The sequence below is a fragment of the Rhinolophus sinicus genome, linkage group LG07 (genome assembly GCF_036562045.2).
Source record: "Rhinolophus sinicus isolate RSC01 linkage group LG07, ASM3656204v1, whole genome shotgun sequence".
NCBI lineage: Eukaryota > Metazoa > Chordata > Mammalia > Chiroptera > Rhinolophidae > Rhinolophus > Rhinolophus sinicus.
The window spans coordinates 9020807-9035821 of NC_133757.1; the positions used below are offsets into that span (position 1 = coordinate 9020807).

The window sequence follows — 15015 nt, forward strand, 5'->3', positions numbered from 1 at the left end:
AGGTAGAAAGAAGACTTTAGGAGGAGGGCTTCTGCATCAGCAAAGGACAAACAGACCCTATCTCCAAAGGGACACATGACAGATCCAATATTCCTGAGCCAAGACACGTCAGGGTCTAGAGGAAGAGAGAGATGGACCGAGGAGGAACAATCCTGACTCTGTGTGGAAGGGACCCGTACCAGCAGCCCCACACACAGGAACTGCGTCTGATTTGCTCCTCACTGTACATTGATGTCTGGCCCACTGTGTTTGCTGCGCCTTTGGTGAATGAATGAATGAATGAATGAATGACGATATATATCCTCAGGCACACGGGATGTCAGGTGTGGGTGGAGTGGAAAGGATTTGGAGGGAGGACATGTGGGGGCCTGTTTCCTCTGTGTCTTGGACCCTGCAACCACCCTGGACACAACTCGACTCCCCTAGGTGGGCAAAGTGGTGCAGGAGAGCCCATAGTCAACCTAGTGCACTTTGATGAGCCAGATCTGAGACTGTCAGGCGGCCATGTCCCAGGAGGGGATACTAATAAGTGCCCATGACGTTAAGACATCACTTACCTATCAGCATGGACTGACTGCAGCCTGTGCAAAGCTACGTGCCGGGTGCTGGGATTCATAAACCGTATCTGCCCTCAAGAAGGTGGGAAGCCGAAGAGTCAGGTACTATGCAAAGGCATGAATAAGCCCAAAAAAATGCTTCAGAAAACTGGATCACTCAGAGGTCAGAAGTTGGGGTCACCCCTATGGTCTGGGGTGGCCAGAGGACACAGCTTTATAGGGGAGAGTGGGTTCTTGTACGTCAAGGTAGGAAAGCAGAAAGAGAGGAAATTCTGGATGAAGGCAGAGCATAGGTACAGGGGCAGGAGGTGGGAGGGGTCTGGAGGGCACAGTGGGTCGACCTCTCTGGCAGAGCAGAGCAGAGGGGCGAACCAAGATGAAATTCATGGTGGAGATCTTGTCATGGCAGTTCTGCTCAGTGGGCTCAGTTATCAAGATCACAGAGTTAGAATCTATGCACCACATTATGTGTATAATTTCTTCCTTGTATTAAAGATACCTAGGTAGGAAGTTGGAAAGGACGTGTGACCTTATTGCTTTAGTCATTGAGAAGAGACTTTGAAAAACATAGACCTAAAGAGCTGCCCAGTCCAACCCTCTGTGAGATGCTTGAATATATTCTATGCTGTCCCCCGCCAAGTGGTCATCCTGTGCTTATTGGAAATCCTGCCACTGATAAGGAATTTTCTCTTCAGGGAGCTTGTACCCTCTTCATACAGCTTTGCTGAATGCTCTTCCTTATAGGGAATTGCAACACACCATCCTGCAACTTATATCAGTGCATTAGTCCTGCCCCACCTGCTTCCGCCCCCACCCCCGCTGCACAGAACTGACGAAGTCAGAATTCTGATGGCAAGCAACAGATGGCTCTACCCCAACTTATTTGAGAGAAAAAAAATTGACAAGTGCGGAGAAGATGGGGCAGGCTTCAGGCACAGCTGGAATCAGGGTCCAAGCAACATCATTGGGACTTGGTTCTTTCCACCTCTCTGCTTTGTCTGCACTGCATTGGCTTCAATCACAGGTTCCTGGTAGTTGCCCTCATGATCAAATCTGGTGGGAAAGATGTCTACCTTAATCTTAGTGCTTCCAGCAAAGGTGTCATTGAATGTCATTGGCGTTGCCCACCCCTGAACCAATCACTGTGGCCAGGGAATCATGATGGGTTGATTGTCTCAAGCGTGGGCCAAATGCTTCATCCCTAAGCTCGGAGTGGAATCTTCACCCAATGGCCCTGAGCTGAGAATGGGGGACAGGTGAACCCACAAACAGAGGTCTGGTCCATTGAAGTAGGGAAATGTTTGATGGGGAGCAAACAAACAAGGACCGGGATGCCCCCTCCCATGCCCCAACCAGGCAGATTGAAGACAACTAGGGTGCTTCCCTGAGCTTTTACCCAAACACAGAATCTTTATATGGATGGACCTAGAGAACATTATGCTAAGTGAAATAAGTCAGACAGAGAAAGACAAATACCATATGATCTTGCTTATGTATGGAATCTAAAGAATAGAATAAATGAATGAAACTAATCAGAAATAGTCTCAGAGATATAGAGGAAAACCTGAGGGTTGCTAGATGGGAAGGGGGGTGGATAAGGAAGAAGGTGAGGGGATTAGAAAGCACAACTGGTAACCACAAGGTTGCCACGGGGATACGAAAGTCGGTTTGGGGAATATAATCAATAAGGTTGTAAGAATTTTCTAGGGTATCCAATGGCACTTGTCTTATTAGGGAGACCACCTCAGGGATGATGTAGATGCCTGATCACTGCACTGTACACCTGAGGCTGAAGCTGAGCAATAATGAATGTCAACCATAATTTTATTTATATATATATATATATATATATATATATATATATTCACAAGAAGTGGAGCACAGCATTAGGAATAGAGATAGTGGAAATGTAAAAGCTGTATGCGATGTCAGAGGGGTAGTAGATTGGGGGAGGGGATTATCACTGTGTGAGGGATATAAATGATAAATGTCTAATGATTACATTGTTTTGTACACCTGAAAACTAATTTAAAAAAAAATTCATCCTGAGTGCTCCATGGTAAGGCCCCACCTTTGTCAATACAGATTTGCAGGATGGCCTTTAAACAAAGCTGTGATGTCACCTTTAGGTTTGTCCTCAGCTGCCCCGTCTCTTCCTTCTCCACTCTTTTTGGCAACTCTGTCTTCTGCCCTAATAATCTTCTTTGCCACTTACCAAAGTCTGCTGTCAAGGGAAAGCTCTAGCCTCATTCATTATATAAACCTGGACCAGAATATTCTGTGGGCTCTCTCTCACAGAAGAATTTATAATTTAAGACAGGTCCCTCCTGAGGGCAGACAGGCTGTGTTCCCCTTGAAAGGAACTGAAGATGGCAACCTCGTCCCAAATCCCACAAGCAGACAGCCACTCCCATGGGTGGACAGCTTCGAACACGTACCAAATAGTAGAGCCCTCCAGGAGTGCCATAGTGCCATATTTATTGTCAACAAATAAGTTGACAGGGAGTAAGTAAAGGTAGGTTTGATAAAGCAATCCAGGTAAAGCACCCAAGTTCCCAGCGTGGCAGCCCCTGCTGGGTCCTCACAAGACTCCCATGGAATGTGATGTGTTCTCTAGTGAAGGAAGCATAGGTCAGAGGTTCTGGCAGTCTCAGAAATGCTCTAGCATGAGAAATAAAGTAAACACATTTGTCCCTTGCCTGGACATGGTGAGCACCGTAACTAAAAAGTGTGAGACTCATCTTTGAAAAATCACTTCAGAAGGTAGACACTCAAATAAGCGCACGTTCTCCAATGCTTCTGTGGCTGCAGACATTCTCAAAGTGCCACTTTACAGAAAATCTCTTCTATTTCATATCAAGCTTATGAGCTTGTCAAGAAAATCACCTTTGTCCCTCCAGAGCCATGAATCTGCTGTTGGATGGGTTTTTTTTAAATCCTCACACAGTATTGTCCATGACGATGATTCCATATTGACCAGACTTGGTGCTATTTTCAAAAACCAAAGCCACCTTGGGAGAACACAACTTTGCAACCATGTCTTATCATTTCATTTCCCAAAGTTATGCTTCATATCTAAATGGCACCTACCTAGATTCTCTAAGAGTATGACCTGACAATAGGCAGACAGCACGGTGAGCTTTACCTACAAAGACCCACGCATCCAGGCTTTCCACTCCAGTGGCCTCGTATAGACTTGATAATGTGACTAACACGCCAAGGATCCAAGAGGAATTTCAGATTGAACTTGAGGTCATCAAGTTCAATCCGGTACATGAATATCTTCCGTGATGGTCTCCTTGAACACCTCCATGGATGTGGAACTCACTCACTACTCATTCCATTTCCGGAGAGATCTGCTGTTGTTTGAGTACAAACATATTTGCCTGTAGCCTACATCCCTGGGTGCAAATTGTGCCATGTGCACCACATAGAATAAATTTGATACCTATTCTTCTACATGATAGTCCTTTAATTATTCTACAACTGGAAAGAGAGATAAAGAGATGGAAATGGAGATGGAGTTGGAGATGGGAGATAAAGCTAGAGATGGAGGTAGAGAGATGGAGATGGAGATGGGAGAGAGAAGAAGGGGAGAAGAGAGAAGGAAACAGGCAGCGGGGTGGGGGGAGGAAGAGGAAGAGAGAGTAACTTCTCTTTCCAATCTAAATGTTCTGTTCTTGTACCTTCTTTCAAGTAGTCATTCTTACAAGGATATAGCACTGCAGATCCAACACTGAAGTGCCTCAAGCCAAGTACCACATAATAAAAGATAATTTTCCAGCGTCTAGGAAGGAGAGAAAGCACATTGAAAGTGCATTAATCCTTTCATATCTTTAGAGCAGTTGTTATTTCCTCAAAGGAGAAAATGTATGAATTGATGAAGACTTGAGGGGAAAATGTCACTTCATTTCTTAGAGTGTCTTCAGTTAGGAACTTTATTTCCCAGCAGGACTTTGTCTATTACTCATAGTTTTTAACTCCTCATGTGAAAAGTCAGAGTATCATTTGCTTTACCTCATCCGAAGAGAAGTCTTTGTGTGGAGCCACCAACAGGATTCACATTGTCATGGAGGCTGTGACACAAATAAAGATCCTGGAATATTTGTGCAAGGAAAAAAATGGAAGATTAAGAAGCCTTTGTACGGCTCGTTCTGCTCCTTGTCAGGGGCCCAGGGAGGCAGGGGCAGGATTCGAACCCAAGTCTTCTCCTTCACGGCCTCGTGTCTTTCCTGGTACCGAGCTGTACCTTGGGGGAAATCTTATTGTGATTTTGATTTGTGTTTCCCTGATGTCCAGTGACGTTGAGCATATTTCCATGTGTTTGGGCCATTCTTTCACCTTTTTTTGTGAAATACCTATGCACGTCTTTTGCCTAATTTTAAAATTGGGCTTTTGCTCTATATTATTGATTTGAAGGCATTTTAATATATTCTGAATACTAGTCCTTTGTTAGCTATACATATCACAAATATCTTCTCTCCATCTGTGCCTTGACTTTTCATTTTCTTAACGGTGCCTTTTGAAGAGCACACATTTTTAATTTTGATGAAGTTCAATTCATCAGCTCCCTAGTTGTTCCTTTCGTGTCCTAAGAAATCTTGGCCTACTCCACATCTGTGAAGATTTTCTGCTGTGTTTTCTTCTAGAAGCTTTGTAATACTAGCTTTTATAGTTAGGTCTATGTTCTATCTCAAATTAATTTTTGCATGAGACATGAAGTAGGGGCTGAGTTTCTTTTTTCATAAGGATTTTGTTGCTCCAGTATTGCTCATTAAAAATACCATCTTTTAAAGTTGAATTGCCTTGACAGCTTTGTGAAAAACTGACAATTTGTGTGGGTCTGTTCGACTTTTTTTCATTTTCTCCACCCATCTCTTGGGGGGCCTGTTCTGTGTTATCCAAGACCACGGGACTTGTACAAATGTTCATAGCAGCTTTATTCATAATATCCAAATACTGGAAACAACCCAAATGTTCATTAACAGGAGGATGGATAAATCATGGTGTATTCAGACAATGGAACACTACTCAGTAATACAAAGGAAGGAGCTCCTGATTCATGCAAACACATGCATAAATCTCAAAAGCATAATTTTGAGCAAAAGAAACCAGACATAAAAGATAGCATGCCATATGATTCCATTTACATGAGTTTTTAGAACAGACAAAACTAGGCTATGGTGATGGAAAACAGAATGGTAGTTACCTCTGGGTGGAGACAGAAAGTGACACAAGGGAACTTTTTGAGGTGTTAAAAATATTTTATACTAAATCGAGAGGCTGGCTACATGGGGGCATCCATTTGCCAGCATTCATCCAACTGTTCACTTTCAATCTGTGTATTTAGTTGTGTGTAAGTTATATCTCAATTTTAAGAAAAAGAAAAAGTAGCTCACAGGATGTAGAAGAAATTCTCACTGGGACCCCTCCCCCCACCACACACACACACACACACATCATGCCAATGCCTCAGTTCCCCAAGCATTGCTGTCTGCCACGGGGTCAAATGCACTCAGCACAAAATGCTACAGTTGTCTTGCAAAGACCCAAACTGAAAGGTTCCTTCCAGGAAATATTTGGAGCTGCTCAAAAGCTCCTTGCAAGGAGGCACTCAGATAAGCAATGAGCATTTTTTTCCCTGGCCACTGATGTGATCTGACTGGTGAACTCCACACCTCCAGCCCGTTCTTTTGGGACAACTCTCCATTTGTTTTCAAGTTCTTAGCCTTCATGGCCGGAAATCTGCCTCCTGGTAGCTTCATGTGTCGGTCACCCTTTTCCTTTCAGAAGAAGGAAAGGACAGCGCCACACAGCTCGCCACTGACATCTCCTCCTGCTGTCGAGGGAAACCAGCCTGTTCATCCGGCCGGTCCTTTTCCGTCAACCTCTTGCCTTCTATGAGTGCTGCAAAAATATCCGCCAATAGAAGAAAAATGTTCTCCTTTATGAACCAGGGTCCTCCAGGTCATATCTACTATCCTGAGAACGAAGCCAGCTACAGGGCCTGCCCTGCAAGCACCAGGGGAGAAGGTACCTGTGCACGTAACTGGACGGGTAGGAAAGGCCTCTTACTTTCACCAGCCCTTGCTAACGGCTGCCATTTGCACCATTATAGCCCCATTCATGTAGCAATGAAGGCGTTTCCTCTTCAACCACCCCTTGTAAAGAGCAAATTCTCCCAAGCGGAGTCATACCTCAGGCTACTTATTACTAATAATGTCTTCTTTTTCTTCTGTCAATTTGCTGGTTACAACACACTCTCCCTTACCTGACCTCCTTTGATCCTCACCACGAGCTCACGTGGAAGCGAATGTGTTGTTGTTGTTGTTGCTATTGCTGCTGTTATTTCCACCTTAATGGGGGGGGGAAGATAAAGCTCAAGGAGTTGTGTGGCTCACGCAGACCACGTACATGGTCAATTGCAGAGTAGAACTAAAGGGTATGTCTTCCACTAACGGGTCAGTGCTCTTCCCAGGATGCCAAGGCCCCCGCCCTCAGTCAGTGGGTGTTGACTGACTGCAGGGAGAGCAGACATGGAACGCAGGACCAGCGGCTGGGACAGGTAGGAAGGCGGCATAGGGTAGAAAACTGGGCGGTGAGTAGAAGGGGTTGATACCAAGAAGGAAGACCCACCTCTTCCTGCTCTGCACGCAGTTTGGCATATCTGTCATCAGAGGAGCTTGCACAGGCCGGGTACTCAGAACGTGCTTGGAGCTGAAACTGCTTCACCTGTCTTCCAGGCCAGCAGGTGAATCAGTCATGATTCCGAGGTAGCAACTGGGAGAAAATCCAACTCAAATTGACCTGGACAATAATGTCCAGAGGGGACTCAAGGTTCGGGCTCAGCTTGATCCCGTGTTCAAACAATGTCATGAAGCCTCCGTGTCTTTTGCACTATTGCTCAAGGCTACGTTTTTGTTCTCTCTGTACTTAGATTGGTTCTCTCTTTGTGGGGCAAGTTGACTTTGGCAGCTGCAACTTATAGCCTCTCGGGTTCAAGTTCAGCAAAGAAAAATGAGTGTGAGTGTGAGTGTGTGAGTGTGTGTGTGTGTGTGTGTGTGTGTGTGTTTCCAATAGCTCCTGCAAAAATCCTGAGATTCTTCTCTGATTAGACCAGCTTGGGTGATGTGACCACTGTGGCTAGAGATTTGGGGTGTAATTATGCTGACGGGGTAACTCTGGGTCATAGGCATCCTTCAAACCAAGAGGAGTTAGAGTGTAAAAAGGGTAAAGCCTTAAGCTAACGGCAGTTACTATTACCAGGAGGGCGAACAATATTGGAAAGGCAAATTTCAAACGCCCACCACATAGATCTCACTAGAAGGAAATCACCATTTGAACAGGACCGTTCTTGTATTCACTGCTATAGCCTCTAGAAAAATACCTGGAACAGAGTAGGTGCTCCATATACATTAACATTTGTTATTTGACCAAATAAATGAATGAACTTCCAGCAGAGTTAGAATCTGCTGAATATGGTATCACATGATTTTGTTTTGCTCACCTCTTCTTTGGTCCAAACAAGGATTTCAGGAAAGAGTTGGGTCCTCAATGACATGCAGCAGATGTGCCTGTTCATGTTACACTACCCATCTGAAAGCCCACTTGCCACATGAGCTTAAGCAGGTAACACATGCTATTTTCTATCACGGTGTAGGTAACATTATGTTTCACAAATTAACATGTTTCACAAATTAACATACACAGAGGGTGCCAAAAAAAGTATGCACATTCTAAGAAAGGAAAACTGTATTAAAATTGTAATACTCAATATATACCAATAACAAAAGATGAATGCAAGTCACATTTGACTTCTGCAATTACAAGAGGTGCTGAAAGTGGTTGCCATTAGCGTCCAGACGCTTCTGATTATGGCAAAGTACTGCTTGAGCAAAATTGACCAAAGTGCCCACTTGTATACATTTTTTTGGCACCCCCTGGTATGTTAAGATTGCATCTTGGAGCCCAACTTCTAAAAACATCTTTCCGCTCCTTATCCTCCTTTAAAGAGATTAAGAAGGGTCCACTGCAAGGTCGCCGGTTCGAGTCCCACATTGGCCAGTGAGCTGCACCCTCCACAACTAGGTTGAAAATAACGACTTGACTTGGAGCTGAGCTGTGCCCCCAAAACTAGATTGAAAAACAACTTGACATGGAGCTGATGGGTCCTGGAAAAACACACTGTCCCCCAATATTCCCCAATAAAAAAATCTTTGCCCTTTATCACGCCACCAAATTTCAGTCTCATTCATTCTCATATTATTATGTTAACTAATTGATTAGTCTATTTTTTATCCCACAGCCAATTAGAAACAGAAAATGGCCAGACAGATACATCAACTACGAGTCAGCATTCAGGGGTGGCAGAAACAAACAGTGTTATTGAAATACCACTCAGGCTAATAACAGTGCCCAACACAAGAGGTCACATAAAGGTTAAATTATGTTCAGCACCCTCTCTTTTAAATGGAACCTAAGGACGCAATGTGTTTTCTGAGACTCCCAACAAGAATCGTGGGTGATGTCCAGGTTTCGCTTCAGAAGAGTCTATTTCCATGGTGTGGATTATCCACGCCCTGGTAAAGGCATGTAAGTGAGACATCAGGTTCCTCGTTACAGAAGCGCTAAGGCAGCCAGCTGAGTACACAACTGAGAAAGAGAAACAGCAGCCGAAGGGCTGAGAGGAACATTTTGGGAGGAAGGCTGTGGGACCTCGGTGGATTAACAAAGACACACTTCAGAAAGAGGGGCCAGAACCAGAAGGAAAAAGCAAAAGGCAGCCATGCTCTGGTCTGACCACCCACCGCTGCTCCAGGGAGTTCAACAACTTTGAAAAACCACCTTCGGAGGGAATAGGTTGCTGACCTTCAGTCCAGCCTTGGAAATCGGAGGTGCATCTTACTGCTCGTCTCATCTGATTTCTTGTTCCTACAGATGAATTGGCATTTGGGAGGGGAACTTCCTACAAGTTGCTCAGAAACAAGCCTTGCCTCTGTGATGCTGCCTTCGCTGCCCAGCGACTCGTATGCACCACCTTATAAATCTGTCAGACAGTGAGCAAGCAGCATATGCTTCCGACTTGCACATCAAACCAAATTCACCAGGAGTTCTCTTCTGCTCCACTGTGATTTAGCTAACTCTGAGATTACACCTGTAAAATAAAGTGCATGCAACACACAGACAGGGAGCAACACTTAATGCAAAAGATGACAATAATATTATCATCCCCACCCCCAAACGTCATTATTTTCTGTGGTTTCAAATCATCTGATGGAATGTTTAGGTCTCATTCAATTAAAAAAATAAACAAACAGCTCTGCTTAGAGGATTTGTTACTGTCTCCTTGTAGGGGAAAGTGTGAGAACATGTAAATTTATAGACTACCCGAAAATATTCAGCCTTAACAGAAATTGTGATGAGCTTGGCCAGTGATTCTGGGAGACTAGCCATTCGCTCAGCCCATTTCTTATTGAGCATTACTCAAGCAAGTTCTTTGTTAGCTCCAGAATGTCAGACCAGACTTGGCAGAGGGTCATTGATTTTTATATTAAAATCCCCTGCTGAAGGACTTGCATATCAAGGTAGCATTATTTACAATAGCCAAATGGTGGAAGCAAACCATGTGTCCACTGACAGATGACTGGATATACAAAAGTGGTCTATACTTACAATGGAATATTACTCAGCCTTAAAAAGAAGGAAATTCTGATACCTGCTACAACATGGATGAACCTGAGGACATCGTGCTCAGTGAAATAAGCCAACACAAAAGTATAAGTACTGTATGATTCCATGTATATCAGGTACCTAGAGTAGTCAAATCTGGAGAGACAGAGTATAAGTGTGGATGCCAGGAGCTCAGGGGAGGGAGAAGAGGAAGTTCGTGTTTAATGGGACAGTTTCAGTTTTGCAAGATGAAAACGCTCTGGAGATAATGGTGGTGATGGTTGTACAACAATGTGAATATACTTAATGCCACAGAACTGTACACTTAAAGATGGCTTAAAGAGTAAATTTTATGTTACTTGTATTTTACTACAATTTAAAAAAATCCCCTGCTGGAAGAATTTCCCATCTTGATGTCTTTAGATCAACCAAATAACCAAACACAGCAACGTTCATTCACAGCATCCCTCAAAGCTCTCACTGTGGACCGCTTTGATTCTCATTTACATTCTCATTTGCATGTTCACCTCCTCTTTTCTGAGGCTGACAAGGTGTTCTTCTGGGACAAATGACTCTTTTTAAGTTGGATGCCCTGTGCCATAGACTTTCCACTGGATGTAAGAAACTACGGGGTGGTGGGGAGGGAACAAAAACAAAAACAGGGTTATAATATCCTAAACTCTAGGCTTCCTATTTCAAAAGTTCGGCACAGAAATGCACATTGGGTTGAACTTTTTAACATAGACTAAAAAAAATCTCTTTTTTTAAGCTAAAATTTTAGGCCTGCATAACATTCTGCTAATAACCTAAGAGCCGTATCTATAATCTTTCATAATAGGCAAGGAATGAAAAGGTCAAATGGAGACCGTGACGATGTTTTTGAAGCCGTCTACACATTATAAATTCATTCCTCCTTTCAGTGCCATCACTCATACCTATTTGGCAGCATTGTTTCATTTTCTTCCTCTCAAAAGGGACCTTTGTGCCAGCAAAGAATTATACAGAAGATTCTAAACCAATAAAAACAAAAGGACCCCCCCACATACACACTTTGAAATGAGACGGAAACAGGATTTCTGCAAGTGTGTTCCATGAACTATTTGTATCTGAGTCACTAACGTGCTTATTAAAGATGCAGATGCCCTACTGAATTGGAATTTCTGGGAATGCTGGCCCTGGATCTGCTTTTTATTAAATAAGACCCCTTATTTATTAAATAAGGAAAGGTCTGATTGCGGCAAGATGGTGGGTAAGATGAAATATGATTTTGGCCCGTAGGGTCGCATATCAAAAGGCCAGCTTGTAAGGAACAGACTCATGGGCCCAGGGCCTGCCTGAGTGGACAGCCCCGACCCCCTCCCCTGTGCCCCATTTCATGTGCCTCATGGCCCGACATCCCCACTTCCAATATCCTTAGACACTCCCATTGTGTGGCTTTGGGGAGACAGTGGACCACTACTCCCCCAGGACCCTTAATTAATGAGGACAAGAAAGTAATGGCCCACCTGGTGCGGAAGCCTCTACTGCCCACTGTCAGCTTCCCTGGATGGCCTCACTACCGCCAGGGGCACCCTGACCAGAGCTGAACCTCCTGCAACCAGAGCCCCCACCCCAGGTCTGCTGGAGTGTCTGGACCAGTGTTGGCAAATGGACCGTCATGAGTGCTAAGTCTCAGCCATAGCTGTGAGAACCTTAGATTTCAAAGCCCAGCATGGGCTGAGACGGCCAGGGCAGCCTCAGGTTTCCAGGACCCCATCTCTGCCCTGGAAGTGCTTTAAGACAACACTTTTCATCCTTCTGTGAATCACTTATATATTTATCTACAAGTACCTGTACAGCATTTCCTATGTTCAAGACAATCTTCTAAGAGCTTTATAGACATGAACTTATTTCATCCTTATCACAACATCGAAGCAGAGACTATTTTTATACTCATTTAAAACTGAGGCAACTGAAGCACAGAGAGGTTCAGAACTTTTCCCACAGTCACGCAGCAGGTAAATAGCAGAACCAATTCAACACCAAGGTGGTCTGCCTTCATCATTTGTGCCAAGCTGTGTAAATAGGGTGTATGTGAATGCATGGCAAAATAAACCACTTCAGTAAAAACAAACACTGTGCTAAATTCTGGTTACTGTTGCCTGTCCTGAGGCAGACTCTCTCTTTGTTGAAAGAGGAGATTAAAGAGCATTTTTGAACAGTGCTAAAGGAAATAGCTCAAAACTAAAGCTTTCTTATTGACATCATTGGAACTGAAAGAGAGCTAAAATGAGTGACTTTCGCATTTTGGGAGTCAGTGCCACCAAGGGCGTAATTTATGGCACCTCTTAGGGAAACAACTTGTTGATAAATTATGGCTTTGTACTTAGCACACCTGTGACTGCCAGAGGGCAGTTTGCTTTCTCACAGTTCAAACCTCTTCTGGAAAACCATATGTGCTGTTGATTCACTAGAAAGACCTTATTTTTTGTGTGTGTAAACTGACATCTCAGCCCTAGTTACGTGATCAGAAACTTTCTACAAGTTGAGTCTAAATTGACAAAATCTTTACAGTTGAATATTTCCCATCAACACACTACCATCAGTTGATATTGGTTTAGGGCAGTGGTTCGAAACATGTGGTCTGGACCAGCAGAAGCAGCATCACCTAAGAACTTACTAGAAATGCAAGTTCTCTGGTCCACCCCAGACCTACTGAACCAAAACCTGTAGAATAGGGCCCAATATTCTGTATTTTCACAAGTCCTCCAAATTTGAGAAAACTGGCCTAGAAAAAAATAACCAAATCTAGAACATACCATAACAAAACTTTCATGTAAATTCCTTGCCATGAGTTAGAGTTCTACAAGGTTATCCATGATCAAATTCTGGCTCTACAATTTACTACCTATGTGGCCTTAGGCAAATCATTTAATCTCTGCAAATCTCTGTTTCTTTACCTGCGAAATGGGGATGATAAGGCCTAATAGGGTGTTACCTGGATTAAATGACGAAAACACATCCAGAATGCGGACAGTGCATAGGATACGACAAATGCTCAGGACATGTTTGTGCTGGGTTATTACTATTATCACCTGTATGAATACAATAGCATTTGGTAAGAAACATTTTTTAAAACGGAAACAATTGTAAATCACAAGTGGGAACTGTAGCACAGGAAGAGTTATTCCAACTCAGGAGCTCAGAGAGTACCCAGGCAAAGGTTGTAGACAGAATCCATCTTGCGCAAAGTACATGCCTGTCTGCCCAAACTCTTCCTCCCACTGGCCTGCTTAGCCTAGAGCATCAACACTCCTGGCTTTGAGGGGCCCTAGAATGTAGACATGATCCTTTCAATAGACACTTCCAGCCAGATTCTTCCCCAACCAAGGAAATATTTGAAGAGAATGAGTGGGGGAGGGCCTTGGCGTAGTAGGAAGAATGGGTTGGATGGGGACAGGGATGAGGAAGGAGGTTGAGACCACTCCTAGGCAGAGCCCAGCTCTTTCCTCACCCTGTCTCTCCCCAGATCCCTCTCCTTGGCCCACCTGCACCCCCATGGTCTGCCTTTAAAATGCACTATTCTCCTGTCTTTCCATACAAGCCTTTCCCTCATATCCTCCCACACAGGCTGGAATTTTCCAACCAAAACTGTATTAAAACCAAAAGAGAGAGAAGGGGAAATATATATATATATATAAAAGCGTGAAGGAATCAGAGAAACAAATGCAAACCCCAGAAAACCAGTAATGCTCACTGCGGACTAGGGTTTGATCCTACAATAACAGCTCCATAAGCACCTGCTAATTGATATTTTTCCTATTAAACAGAAATCACAGGGCTGTCCAGAGAGACATGCCAGCAGCCAAGGGAACCCAAGTTGATGGGCAGGATCTTTGTCCACCTCATTTGAATTCCTAACCCAAACCTACATCTCTTTATTTTTCTTTCCACTTGCTCCTTTGGGTTAAGTCAACCAACAACAAACAAGGTCAGGACACTTTGTGTAGAGCTGACTTGAACCATATCTAAAGGGTGAGAGAGTCCATCAGATGGATGATAATAATTAACCACAAATGAGTACCTACTATGTGCCAGGAACCACACTGAACACATTACAGTCATCACCTCAATGAATTCTCATAACAAATCGACAAAACAATAATAGTAACAGCTATTGTTACTGAGCACTCACTATGTGCCAAGCACTGTCCTAGGTACTTTCATGTCTCCATGAACTGAATTCTTATTGCAGCAGTAGAAACTATACATGATTATGCCCATTTTTTCAGATGAGGCATTTGAGATACACACACAGAAAAATTAGAATAGGGCACAAAGTCACACAGAAGTAAATAGTAGAGGCTGGAGTTGAACCTGGGGACTCTGATTTGAAAACTCACCCTCCCAAGCTGTCTCTCTAGGAAAAGGGAACACGTAGGCCTAGAGATGAAGGGAGAACCAGGGAGTGGGTGTGGGCTGGGAAAATCATTTGCATTATAGCTTCGGGAAATTATTTGCATGAGTCAAAAAGAGGGTGGAGCCAGCCCTGGGCCAGAAGCAAGTGCCAAAAAAGACAACTCAGTCTCAAATGAGAAGAAAAGAATGGAGAAGTGAGGAAGAAGAGCTGCTTTGTCAGTAGCTACATCAAGGGTCTTGGTGGTAAAGAACAGAAGTTAACTAAGCTAACAAGCAATTCTTTGGATGGATTTTATAGCATCAAAAGAAAAGACAAAGAACCAGACCCAGCCCCCACCCCCAACCCAAAAAAAAGCAAGAACAGGTGAGATTCAAGCAGCAGAAAATATCC

The 15015-nt window shown here is 43.7% G+C and overlaps 1 protein-coding gene across 1 annotated transcript in view; it reads right to left on the bottom strand.

Moving 5' to 3' along the window:
• The window catches only part of PLPP4 (phospholipid phosphatase 4), a 215579-nt gene that overhangs the window by 107106 nt on the left and 93458 nt on the right, over positions 1-15015 (bottom strand). The gene's annotated exons all lie outside the window — the stretch shown is intronic.